The following is a 14,733-nucleotide window of genomic DNA, read 5'->3' on the forward strand; positions in this document are numbered from 1 at the left end:
GGTCCGTGGGAGAGGGCAGAGCTCGATAGGTTCTTGGGGAGACGGAGAAAACAGGATTAAACAGGGCACCAGAAGACACGAAGGAAACACAAAGAAACACTTGGGTTGACAATTTGACTAGAAGGCACGAGTAAACTAGGTAGGTTAGGCAACATTACCGACTGTCGCTTTGGCACGTTCTGGCGACGACATAATGGGTTGGCTGGGGTCTTGTAGATTGGTGATGAGCTGATCACTCGCAGGTGTGGTGGTTGTAGATTGTAGCCAGGTGCGTTGTTGTTGATTGTGTCTACGCGACGCTCTATGAGCGCGCGCAGACGTGCCTGGTGTTTCAGAGACAGATGATGGAGATGTGCTTCATGACCTCACGGTGGAGCCAGAGGGCCGAGCAGGGGGCTGAACCACAACAATGAATGAAAGGATGTTAAAGGATGGTTCCGTTTTTTACAGCCTGGGTCTTAATTTTGTAGTTTTTGCCATTGAGCATATTGGATAGGATATAATTCTACTCACCGGCTTCATTCTGGAGATTTTGGACACGGGACCATCGCTAGACACAGCTTTACAACGGCATGTTACAGGGCATCAGAATATGATCCTTAAACCTGTCCTTTCAACAACAACAAAAACAACAAGAACAACAACAACAAATCATAGTGCTTCACTTAGACTGTGTACATGATTTTCTCTTATGTATACAGTATACAGACAGGTGACAGCTTAAAGGAAAACCCAACATAAAGTGTCTTAGTAAGGTGTTGGGCCACCGTGAGCCTCCAGAACAGCTTCAATGCTCCTTGTCATAGATTCTACAAGTCTCTGAACTCGACTGGAGGGATGAACACCATTCCTCCAAAATATATTCCCTTATTTGGTGCGTTGATGATGGTAGTGGAGAGCGCTGTCTAACACGTCGGTCCAAAATGTCCCTTAGGCATTCAACTGGGTTGAGATCTGGTGACTGAGAAGGCCATGGTATATGATTTACATCATTTTCATCTCATCAAACCCCTCATCCTGGAAGAGACCACTCCCATCAGGATAGAAATGTCTCATCATAGGATAAAGGTGATCACTCATAATAACTTTGTATTGATTTGCAGTGACCCTTCCCTGCAAGGGGACAAGTGGACCCAAACCATGCCCGGAGAATGCCCCCCACAGCATAACAGAGCCTTCTGTAGGGGTCAATCATCCAGGTTTTTCCTTTAATTTGTATATACTGACTGGGTAGTTTGTCAATAGTCACTACTGGTTATGGTAAGTCAGATGGTCATTCCTGCAAGTTGAACCAGGAAATAGCTCAGCAGTGTAATGGACCATTGATAATATTTGACATTTCGGGTGATAACTTAATTTGCACTTTTGTTTTCACTTCCAAATATGTGGTTTTGATAATTGGGTTAGTGGCCTATTGTACTATGCAGCATCGCTGACACCCTGTTCGGCCTTATTAACTGCCCTGGTGGGATGTGAGGTGACACCATATTACATGTGTTTCTTGCACCTCCTGACATTGTGTTCTTGGTGTTTTATTGTGTTTTAGTAATTGCTTACATCGTAAAATATAAGATATTAAATTTGAATTGCATCAAAATGACTGGCTTTAGTGGAGTTTTTTACTGAAATTGTTTAAAAGCTGTTTTGGAGAGTTTAATTCGTACATGTTTCACTGGAGCCTTTTATTGTGGTGTAGTCTAAATGCTGCTTTGTCTGAGGGTTATATTGTCATTATTATATAATTCTATACACTGATGTCAATTGTACAGGTTTCACTAAAATTTCATTGTCACATGGTGTAAATGGTCTTAATAACCCACCCAACACTGTTTTGAGAAGACCACCTCTGTATATGCTCTGTAACAGTGTGTAGTAATATAGTAGTGTGTGTGTGTGTGTGTGTGTGTGTGTGTGTGTGTGTGTGTGTGTGTGTGTGTGTGTGTGTGTGTGTGTGTGTGTGTGTAGGGTTTAATCTGGTTATCGCTCATCCGCAGTTAGCTAGACAGAAATAGTAAGAGAAATATTGCCCATATTTGAATTAGAGAATAGGAAAGTGGGTGGGCCTAGCAGTGTATTGCTCAAGCACAGGATGTAATAAGTATAATGTGTGGTTGTGTGTGTCCTAGTTATCCTCTACATTATTGCGAATTTGTGTAGAACTACATTACTGAAATGCGTGTATGCGAGTGTCTGTGTATGTGTACATTATCCCCTATTTTGTATGACTAGTGCCATTTATTTACTAATAGATCTTTTTGCTGTACAACTGAACCCATAAGCCGATATAATGGAACATAGATTTTGCATTAAGTGACATCAAGGAGGCCATTAGATGACATTATAATCACAGCTTTGAATCCATTTTCAAGATGTATGGCTGTCTACTAGGGTAATAAATAAAACCTTCCATGCACCTGAGTCTTTGTAAGAAATGGGCGAGGCATAAACCGCCCCCAGCCCCATCCCTCCCAAAAACATTGGCCAGCCTGTCAAGCTAGACACTGGAGAAAGTTTTTTTTTCAGCAGGACGTAAAACTGCACTTAGTCACATTTCTGGTTTTTACAAGGGCCAAGTAACCCCCTTTCCATATGGTCCTTACAAAGTAGATATTCAATAGATAGATAGATAGATAGATAGATAGATAGATAGATAGATAGATAGATAGATAGATAGATAGATAGATAGATAGATAGATAGATGGATAGATAGATAGATAGATCTATTCCGTTGCTTACCAACACAGGGATTGCGGTTCGAATCCCCGTGTTACCTCCGGCTTGGTGGGGCGTCCCTACAGACACCCGCTGGTAGGAAGCCGAATGTGGTTATGTGTCCTCGTCGCTGCACTAGTGCCTCCTCTGTTTGGTCGGCGCGCCTGTTCAGAGGGGAGGGGGAACTGGGGGGAATAGCGTGATCCTCCCACGCGCTACGTCCCCCCGGTGAAACTCCTCACTGCCAGGTGAAAACAAGCGGTTGGCGACTCCACGTGTATCGGAAGAGGCATGTGGTAGTGCAGCCCTCCCCGTATCGGCAGAAAGGGTGGAGCAGCGACTGGGACGGCTCGGAAGAGTGGGGTAATTGGATGGGTACAATTAGGGAGGAAGGGGGGGTAGATAGATCGATAGATAGATAGATAGATAGATAGATAGATAGATAGATAGATAGATAGATAGATAGATAGATAGATAGATAGATAGATATTAAGGGGGAAAAGAAAAAGAAAAAAACAGGTTAATGGTAACACTTTAAAAGGACTCAGTCAGAACCACATTACCAACTTGTCACTGGAATTAACTGGGCTACACATTAAACTCTAAGCCAACGACTGTTGTCTCTGTCTGAAAGCACGGACTAGGGTGGTTAATTACCTTCATAAATTTCAGTAACACTTCACTGTTGTAAAAAGAAACGCAAACGTTCAATAAATATTTTACTTCTAATCAATAATAAACAAATTGTGTAATTTAGCAAATGATTAGTTCAACAGGAACACAGTCACGAGTGTACGTTAAATTGGTATTTCAGAAGGACTCTTGCTGCAGACGAGACGGTTCAGAACAACGACCATGTTGTATTTATCTCAGGCTTTGCTGTTATTATGAAAAATAGAAAAGTTTCTTTCGTCTCCTGCTTTTCTCGGTTCCTTCTTGCCACCATCCACCACACGCGCTTCTTCTTTTCCACGTGTGATATATTTTTATAGCGGATTAATCTTTGTTTTCTTCTCAGCGCGTGTGGGTGGGCGTTTGCATTTGTTTGTGTGTTTTTGCTTGGGTGTGTGTGTGTGTGTGTGTGTGTGTGTGTGCTTATGCTTGTGTAAATGACTATTTGGGTGTGTGTCCAATATCAGTCCCACATTCTGCATCACAATTCATCTCAATTTGCAGTGCTCAATGTAAACGCGCGTGCGTGTGCATATGTGTGCGCGTGTATGTGTATGCATGTGCTTGTGTGTGCGCGCTTGCGTGAGTGTGTGCGTGTGTGTGCGTGCGTGCGTGTGGCCATCAGACACTATAGTTGTATAAATCATTGGTTGCGATTATGGCTGTTTTATTATTCATGATGCGGCTTTTTATCTCCAGCAATATTTATCTGTTCACTCTCCCCCATGACCTGCCAGGCAAATGAGGGAGAAGGAGAGAGAAAGGCGATGGAGAGAGGGAGAAAGAGAAAGTAAGGAGGGAAGCGGCATTGACAAGAGCAGAAAAGGGAGGAAAGAGATGTCAACGAAAGAGGGAGGAGGTGTGTGTCTGTATGTGTTTTTGCAGGGGTGGGATGCTTTCGCTGAGCTGTACATAAATATATTTGTTAAGTGGGTGGTTGTTGTAGTGTTTGTGTGTGTGTGAGTGCGTGTGTGTGTGTGTGTGTGTGTGTGTGTGTGTGTGTGTGTGTGTGTGTGTGTGTGTGTATGTGTGTGTGTGAAACACAATTATCCATTGCCTCGCTCTCTTTCACTGTCTTGTTTTCAGTCTTCTCCCTTTCTTTTTCTTTCTTTAGTCTCTCCCCTTTTTTAAATGCCAGTATGTTGTGTTACTGGACTACTACAGAGAATACTGGCATGGTGCTGTGAATGCATGCTCGACTGCGGTCAAAGGATGATGATGATGATTTTTAAATTCAAAGCCTTTTCACTTTGTTTTTTCAAACAATTATGAGTTGTTTTCAATACACTACAACATATAAAATTACATTAAATCAACAGAGAACAACTAATAAGCTCCTAATTGAGATGTAACAATTATCACTAGCAATCAAGTAGTTAATGATAACACAAATGTTTTGGCTGAGAACAAGTCTATGGTTATTACGCTTGTTTGTCCCTCAGTGTATGGCATAGTGACTCCCGGTTGGATTTTTCTCTTTCTCAATTAAAAGGGATAACTCAACAGTCTAGTTTAATGAATGTAATAAGAAATCAATGATTTCTTATCAAATGTAAGAATTCATATTCATCACCGACTTTGTGGCGTTGGGCTTTTTAAACAATATAAGAGAATGGGACCTTCTGTTTTGATTGAATCCGATGAACGAATAAATGTCTGCTGTTAAAGCCCGCCTCTTTCAGATCAGATCCATTTTAAAACTGAAGCCAGTCCTCTCAATTCGTGATCCAAAAAAAGATTTGACATGCCTTCATTCCCTCCCATTTAAATTTTTCTGACTCCCTTCTATACAGGTATTAAACCAGTCATCCCATTCCTACCTGCAACTAGCCAGGTTGTTGAGGGGGACCAGAAAGAGTGACCCTTTCCTCCCGTACTGGCCTCCTCTCGCTGGCTTCTAATTTTCATTTAAATTGATTTTTCTAATGTTAATCTGTTTGTTTTAAAAGCATGTTATGGGTCAGTCCCCTTCCTACACCGTCTACATCTCCTGAGCTTTCCACTTCTGGGTAATTGAGATCTTCCAACCAGTGTCTGCTGCCTGAAGGGTGACCATGTGTTTGCCTTTACTGCCCTGCAGTTGTAGGATACACTGTTAGAATTTTTATTGTATTTTTGCAGTAACACTGTGTTGCCAGTGAGGTTTTACAGTATGATACCCTTACTGCAGTTTCATTGTAAAGTATAATACCCTTACCGCAACTTTTTTTTTACTGTATCATACATTAACTGCGATTTAGTTTTATGGTATAACCTTAATTATATTTCACAGTATCTCTTACAATGCATACTGTAATTGTAACGGTATTTCACACTATTTGGCACTGGCAGTACAAAATGTTTACTTTGAATATTTTACAATTAATGCTATTGAATTTAATAAATTCCAAATAAGTGACATTAGTCCATGTACAACAGTAATCATTTTTATTTGCAAGTTGACATTATTAATTACATCCATTATTAATGGCTTTTTGAACAATATGATGCAACAATGCATGAAAATACTTCTGGCAACTGATGAAATCATAACAATAAAACAGTATCAATAAGTTAACTGAACACTATAAAAGCAGGAACAGTCATTACTTCATATAGGTTCATAACCTCTTAGGATATAACTTGTACATCCACCCTGAGAATGCATGAATGTCTCCAGTACAGAAAGAGAACAAAATAAGGACTATAACAACAACAACAAAAACACAGTTGCTTTAGCTTATGTGTTAGCCTGCAGGTACAGAGCTTAGTCCATCCTAGGCTAGCCTCCGTACTGGCACATTAGCACTAGTACATTGCTGACACTAGTACATTGCTGACAGCATATCTGTAAAAAAAACTGAAGGAAAATGTGTGAGAAATTGTCATGAGTTTATATCATCTGAATTGTTGATGGACAGACAGGCTAACAACTTGTGCAAGAGTACAAAATGTAGCAGTATTAGCAGTAACACAAGCTGTATTAGTCACCATATTAGTAGTTTTACAGGGGGTTTTTTTTCCTCCACAGGTAATTCAAAGGTGGCCACCTTTCAACTGCCCATATACCCTTTGGAGTTCCGCAGGGCTCAATCCTTGGTCCCATCCGTTTCTCACTTTATATGTTACCCCTAGGCAATCTGGTTAGCCAGTTCAATTGCATCTCTCAACACTACTACACTGATGACATGCAGCTGTGTTTTTCAGCAAAGCCAAACGATATGGGTAATATTGGTACCCCTCATGATTGTCTGGCTGCTGTTAAGGAATGGATGTCACTCAATGTCCCTCAGCTCAATTCAGACAAAACCTAGGTTCTCCTTGTTGGTCCTAATAAGTTTGTCTCCGAAGTGAAACCCTGTATTAGCCCTCTGGCCACCAGTGTTAAACCCTCCTAAAGAAATCCGGGTGTACTCTTTGACCAAAATCTGATCTTTTACAACTCGTGCAAAATGCTGCAGCCAGGCTGCTGACCGATACCAATCGTAGTTCCCACATCACACCAATCCCTGCATTCCTTCATTGGCTCCCTGTAATGTATATATAATAGTCTTCAAGATACTGCTTATCACAAACAAGGCTCTACATGGTCTTGCCTCTTTATACACTTCTGAACATTTGCATCTTTACTCCACCTCTAGGCCACTCAGATCTTCCGATCAGGTTCTCTTATATATACCCCACTTCCTCTGCATAGCCAAGGGTGACTGTGCTTTTGCTGTCAGGGCCCCGTCCCTCTGGAACTGCCCCCCCTTGTTAGAACAACTTGAGTCTGTAAACATCTTTAAAAAAAACTTCTCAAAATCCATCTCTACCATCTTGCCTTCCCTAGAAGAAGAAATTATGAAATAATAGAAATTACCAAATAGCAGTACATTGCAATGACTTTAAACATGACATCTCATCATTCAGGTTTCAGGGCATTGAAAAGGTGACTCTGCGAGAGAGGGTTGGGAACACTGGTGAAATTATTAATAGAAGTACACTGGATATCTAATTTACAAACTTTATCCCCTGAATGATTGAAAGATGAGATTCCATGGCATGTCATGCTCTAAGGAGCTTTGTGATAAAATAGACCCATTTATGGTGCACTCAGTATACAAGTATTTCATGACTGCACAACTTCTAATGACTTATGAAAGCTGCAAGGCCGATTCATTAGATATGCAATTTTTGTAAATGTTTTTGTAAACAGCTGTACATGTCATTGTGTCTCACTTTTTCCTGTTTTTCTTTTCTTAACTTTTTCTTAGATGTGGACTACAGTGAGACAAATTGTACATGTCACTGTCAACTATTGAGAGACACTCCCACAGAAGATTAATTGTCCAACACCTGTGCACACAGAATGGGTGGAGCATTATCTATTTAAGGTCTTTGTTGTAAGAATTGTTTACAATAATCTTGATGAAGGTCTGGTATAGGGACCAAAATGTTAGCATGATCAATAGATTGTGATGCTGAGCAAGAGCAGTGTAAAGGATCTTCCTTTCTCATAATTTAACTGTAGTAAAATCCTTTCGGGATTTCAACCATTAAAAACTTGAAATATATTTACCTGGATATGAAGAGTATATTAAATATGACACTAGGAACAGTAAAATTCTTGACAAATGCTATGAAATACCCAGAGTGCATATACAGCTAGAGCCAAGCCACCGCTGTCCAATTCTGATCACAAAGCTGTTCAACTCGGAGCGCCCGGGTAGCGTAGTGGTCTATTCCGTTGCCTACCAACATGGGGATCGCTGATTCAAATCCCCGTGTTACCTCCGGCTTGGTCGGCCGTCCCTACAGACACAATTGGCTGTGTCTGCAGATGGGAAGCCGGATGTGGGTATGTGTCCTGGCTAGCACCTCTGGTCGGTCAGGGTGCCTGTTCGGGGACTGAGGGGAATGGCTTGATCCTCCCACTTGCTACGTCTCCCTGGCAAAACTCCTCACTGTCAGGTGAAAAGAAGCGGCTGGCAACTCCACATGTATTGGAGGAGGCATGTGGTAGTCTGCAGACCTCCCCGGATCAGAGGAGGGGGTGGAGCAACCACACCGGGCCCAGGTCTGGAGGGGGACCCAGAAAAAAAAACCTTTCTGCTCTGATTCTGCTCTAAGTGCAGTGATTGTTAATTGTGTGTCTCAGCAGTGCAAAGAGGCCCTGTATGTTGCTCCTCCTGGCAGTTTCCCTATTGGCTGATAACGATTTATTTTCAAAAATGTATCAAAAGTTGTGTCGTCATCCCCCTCCCCCATGAGTTAGTATAGCCTATGGTGAAGACGTGAAATTCGGTTCTACTAACCAAAAAAATGTCTGGAAACAAATCTGGTTGTAAGAACAGAAAATTACAGAAACGTAAGGTCGAAAATACAAAAAAAGAGGCAGAAAACGCAAAGAAGGTATACGGTGCTTGGCTTAACGTTCGGGCAGCAGAACACTTGGAGGATACTGTGGATAGCAATGAAGCTAGCACATCCACCACATGTGCTAACTCAGCAGCAGAGGATACCGGAGCGGACAGCGACCGTGGCGCTTGTGCTAGCACCTCCACTGCTATCGAGAATGCAAACGACCACCGAGAATCTGTCGAGGGAGAGGGAAGTCACGAAAGTGATGGGGAGCGTGAGTTTGACTTATTTGATCCTGCACAGTGGCCAGACAGAATGCATGATGATATCAGAACGGACATAGTCAGAAATAAACCACTGCGGGTGACCGATTTTGATTTCCCTAAAACGGATGGCCGCCGTTTCACACCAGCTAATTACACCAGGACAGTCGGTGCCCTAAAAGTACCTCGGCCATGGTTAGTCTACTCAAAGTCTGCCAATGCCGTCTTCTGTTTCTGTTTTAAGTTGTTTGGAACTGACAAAGGGATCTTCACTCCTGGTTTTTCCAACTGGGTCAAGTTATCAACGAGACTGACTGAACACGAGAATTATCGTTCTCATCTTGAGAATTTTTCAAAATGGAAAACTCTCTGGAATTCGCTTTGGCTACTGGTACAACGATTGACAGCCACCAGCAAGCAGAGCTTCTCAATGAGAGACAATGGTGGCATGAAGTGCTTAGCAGAATTTTGGATTGCATCATGTTTCTTGCATTACAAAACCTTGCATTTAGAGGAAGTGTCGATCGCCTTTACCAAGAAAACAACGGCAGTTTTCTTAAGCTTGTGGAATTTTTGGCCAAATATGACGCGCCATTAGCACGACATCTCAATCATTCCAAGACTACCCACTACCTCAGCAAAAGAAATGAGGCTGTGTTGGAAAAAATCGTGCAGAAGGTCAAATCAGCTGGATATTACAGCATCATGATGGACTGCACACCAGATGTGTCACACAAAGAACTGCTCTCTCTCCTTTTGCGATATGTTACAACAGACCAAAAGGTAGAGGTGCATGAGAGCTTTTTTGAATTCATTGCTGTGAAAAGCACAACGGGAGAAGCACTTGCAGATACACTGCTGGAAAGGCTGGCTAAATATGGCGTTAACATTGATGATTGCAGGGGACAATGTTTCGATAACGGGGCCAACATGAGGGGTGTGCACAGGGGAGTACAAGCAAGGGTGAAGCAGGTTAACAAGCGGGCTTTCTTTGTGCCCTCTTGCCCTCACAACTTGAATCTGGCCATTGAACATGCAGCCGAGTCCTCGAACGAGGCCAAGAATTTTTTTGGAGTGCTAAATCGGCTATACAAATTATTCGGAAAATCAACGAAACGTTGGGGGATTCTTGAAAAACATGTACGCATCACACTGAAACCTCTCTCAGAGACCAGATGGAGTGCTCGGGCTGACAAGACAAGAACGGTAATTGAGCAGCTACCCCAGGTCGTAGATGCACTCATAGCCGTCAGTGAAGATAGCACATGTGATTCCGAGACCACCTCTAAGGTCACGAGTCTCGTACAGGCAATTGAAACATTTGACTTTTTGGTCAGCTTAGTTGTTTGGCACAAAGTGCTGAATACAGTCAATCAGGCCAGTGTCGTCCTGCAGTCACGGCATTTGAGCATCGGTGATGCAGTAATTGTTGTCACAGCTGTAAAAGAAGAGATGGAACAATGTCGACTGAACGGTTTCCAAGATGCTGTTGAAAAAGCAAAAGAACTTGCAGAGAATATTGACGTTCCACCGGCTTTCCCTGAACATCGTACGCGACGCCGAAAACGACTTCCCGGTGAAATGTCCGTCGATGAGCCTTTGACAGGGGAGGAAAAGTTTAGAGTGAGCTTTTTCAACTGCTTGATCGACACAGTGATAACTGAGACAGAAGAGCGTTTTTCATATTTGAGTCAGTGCAATCATATTTTCCACGTTTTGGAGGACATTAAAAATGTTAACCTGATTGAGAACCACAGAGAGACCTGTGAAGAGCTCGCGGAGTTTGTGGAGGGGATTGATGGTGGAGAACTGGACAGTGAATTGTGGCTGTGGCATGGTTGCTTGTAATTGTGTTCTGTGGTTAATATTATTTTGAATTGGTTGTTTCTTCTGGTAGCCTGTGCTCACCCCACACACAGCTGTGTGGTGTATGCGTGCGTGCGTAGGCCTAGGCTTTATGGGTGTTGGTGGTTGTCACGGTCGTGCATGTCTGTGGGTTTTGGTTTTTTTTTTTTTTAGGGGGGGGCGCAGTGAGCGATGGTTGCTCCCTGGTCCAGAATAGCATAGGACCGGCCCTGGGAGCAGTGACCAGGATGGCTCGGAAGAGTGGGGTAATTGGACAGGGACAATTGGGGAGAAAAAGGGGGAAAGATAAAAAAAAACTGTTTAACTCATTCCCATCTACCGTTCAGTCCTTAAGAGAAGCAAACCTCTTGTTAAAACTGTTAAAGTCTGGTCCACTGATAGTACTGAAACTCTGAAGGGGTGTTTCTTGAGCACAGACTGAGGATGTCTTCCATGAATCTGATTTGAACAAATCCACAAAAGTCGTCAAAGCTTATGTTAACTTCTTTGTGGATGCTGTGATACCTCAAAAGACAATAAAACCGTATCCCAACAATAAGTCCTACATTACTAAGGACTTCAATGATTGTGTCAGATGCAAGAGGCTTGCTTTCAGGAATAAGGACCAAGTGCAACGAAGATCAGCACACAGGGAGCTAAACCAGAAACTCAGCATAGAGCAAAACGACGATACAGGGAATCCATTGAAAATGACTTCATTTCAAATAATACTAAGAAACTGTGAGCCACTATGAAATCTATTAAAAATATGTCTCCCACCAGATGACAGTACTATGACAACTGACTTGAACAACTTCTACATTAGGTTTGAGCCACATGATTTCTCTTTAGAACGCGACAGTCGTTAACACCATAAAAACTGATGACTGTGTTCCATGGATAGACATTAGTCCCAAAGAAATCACAAGATTATTTAAAGAACTTTCCTTTCCAATAAGCTTTCCTTTCGAAGACATGTGCAGAGGAACTTACACCAGTATGGGTCTCTGTCTTTCGAGGGTCTGTTAATTCACATATAGTTCAATCTCTCTGGAAAAAGGCAATTATTACTCCTCTTCCAAAAAAACCCTGTTCCAAAAAGCCAATATATATATAGACCAGTAGCAAACCCAGCCACTGAGGATGCACAAGCCAGTGCATTCTTAGTGCCAGTCCCAAGCCCGGACAAATGGGGAGGGTTGCGTCAGGAAGGGCATCCGGTGTAAAATATTTGCCAAATCAAATATGCGGATCATAAATAAGATTTTCATACCGCATCGGTCGAGGCCCGGGTTACCAACGACCGCCACCGGTACTGTTAACCAGCAGGGTGCCGGTGGAAACTATGCTACTGTTGGGCGAAGGAGAAGGAGAGGGAGAATGCATGTCCAGAGGCAGCTAGAGAGGAGAAAGTGTAGGCGTGTGGAGGTGAGAGTTGGAACTTTGAATGTTGGCACTATGACTGGTAAAGGGAGAGAGCTGGCTGACATGATGGAAAGAAGAAAGGTAGGCATACTGTGTGTGCAAGAGACCAGGTGGAAGGGGAGTAAGGCCAGGAGTATCGGAGGTGGGTTCAAACTCTTCTACCATGGTGCGAATGGGAGGAGAAATTGGGTAGGGGTAATTCTGAAGGAAGAGTAAGTCAAGAGCGTGCTGGAGGTGAAGAGAGTGTTAGGCAGAGTGATGAGTATGAAGCTAGAAATTGAAGGTGTATTGCTGAATGTTATCAGCGCATATGCCCCGCAAGTTGGACAAAAAAGAAGAATTCTGGAGTGAGTTGGACGACGTGGTGGAGAGGGTACCCAAGGAGGAGAGAGTGGTGATTGGAGCGGACTTCAATGGACATGTTAGTGAAGGGAACAGAGGTGGTGAGGAGGTGTTGGGAAGGTATGGAGTCAAGGAGAGAAACGTGGAAGGACAGATGGTGGTCGATTTTGCTAAAAGGATGGAAATGGCTGTGGTGAATACATATTTCAAGGAGAGGGAGGAACACAGGGTGACGTACAAGAGTGGAGGAAAGTGCACACAGGTGGACTATATCTAGAAGGCGCGATCTAAAAGGGATTGGAGACTGCAAGGTGGTGACAGGGGAGAACGTAGCTAGGCAGCATCAGATGGTGGTCTGTATGATGACTTTGGAGACCAAGAAGAGGACAAGAGTGAAGACACAGCCGAAGATCAAATGATGGAAGTTGAAGAAGGAAGACTGTTGTGTGGAGTTCAAGCAGGAGTTAAGACAGGCACTGGGTGGTAGTGAAGAGTTGCCAGATGGCTGGGCAACCACTGCAGAAATAGTGAGGGGGACAGCTAGGAAGGTGCTTGGTGTGTCATCAGGACAGAGGAAGGAAGACAAGGAGACTTGGTGGTGGAATGAGGAAGTACAGCAAAGTATACAGAGGAAAAGGTTGGCAAAGAAGAAGTGGGATAGTCAGAGAGATGAAGAAAGTAGACAGGAGTACAAGGAGATGCAGCGTAAAGCAAAGAGAGAGGTGGCAAAGGCAAAGGAAAAGGTGTATGGTGAGTGTATGACAGGTTAGACACTAAGGAAGGAGAAAAGGACTTGTACCGATTGGCTAGACAGAGGGACTGAGCGGCAAAGGATGTGAAGGAAGTTAGGGCGTTCAAGGATAGAGATGGAAATGTGCTGACAAGCGAGGAGAGTGTGCTAAGTAGGTGGAAGGAGTACTTTGAGGGGCTGATGAATGAAGAAAATGAAAGAGAGAAGGTTGGATGATGTAGGGATAGTGAATCAGGGAGTGCAGTGGATTAGCAAGGAGGAAGTGAGGGCAGCTATGAAGAGGATGAAGAGTAGAAAGGCAGTTGGTCCTGATGACATACCTGTGGAGGCATGGAGATGTTTAGGAGAGATGGCAGTGGAGTTTTTAACACAATCTTGGAAAGTGAGAGGATGCCTGAGGAGTGGCGAAGAAGCATACTGGTACCGATTTTCAAGAACAAGGGCGATGTGCAGAACTGTAACAACTACAGTGGTACAAAGTTGATCAGTCACAGCATGAAGATTTGGGAAAGAATAATAGAAGCTAGGTTAAGAGGAGAGGTGATGATCAGCAAGCAGCAGTATGGTTCCATGCCATGAACGAGCACCATAGATGCGGTTTGCTTTGAGAATGTTGATTGAGAAGTATAGAGATGGCCAGAAAGAGTTGCATTGTGTCTTTGTAGATTTAGAGAAAGCATACGACAGGGTGCCAAGAGAGGAGGTGTGGTATTGTATGAGGAAGTGAGGAGTTGCAGAGAAGTATGTATGAGTGGTGCAGGATATGTATGAGGGAAGTGTGACAATGGTGAGGTGTGCGGTTGGAATGACAGATGGGTTGAAGGTGGAGGTGGGATTACATCGAGGATCGGCTCTAAGCCCTTTCTTGTTTGCAATGGTGATGGACAGGTTGACGGACAAGATCAGGCAGGAGTTTCCATGGACGGTGATGTTCGCGGATGACATTGTGATCTGTAGCGAGAGTAGGGTGCAGGTTGATGAGAGCCTGGAGAGGTGGAGGTATGCATAGGAGAGAAGAGGAATGAAAGTCAGTAGGAGCAAGACGGAATATCGATGCGTGAATGAGAGGGAGGACAGTGGAATGGTCAGGATGCAAGGAGTGGAGGTGACGAAGGCATTTGAGTTTAAATACTTGGAGTCAACTGTCCAAAGTAACGGGGAGTGCAGGAGAGAGGTGAAGAAGAGAGTGCAGGCAGGGTGGAGTGGGTGGAGAAGAGTGTCAGGAGTGATTTGCGACAGAAGGGTACCAGCAAGAGTTAAAGAGAAGGTTTACAAGATGGTTGTGAGACCAGCTGTGTTATATGGTTTGGAGACAGTGGCACTGACGAAAACACAGGAGGCGGAGCTGGAGGTGGCAGAGTTGAAGATGCTAAGATTTTCACTGGGAGTAACGAAGAAGGA

Source organism: Lampris incognitus, chromosome 6 (genome assembly GCF_029633865.1).
Source record: "Lampris incognitus isolate fLamInc1 chromosome 6, fLamInc1.hap2, whole genome shotgun sequence".
In the NCBI taxonomy this organism is placed as follows: Eukaryota; Metazoa; Chordata; class Actinopteri; order Lampriformes; family Lampridae; genus Lampris; species Lampris incognitus.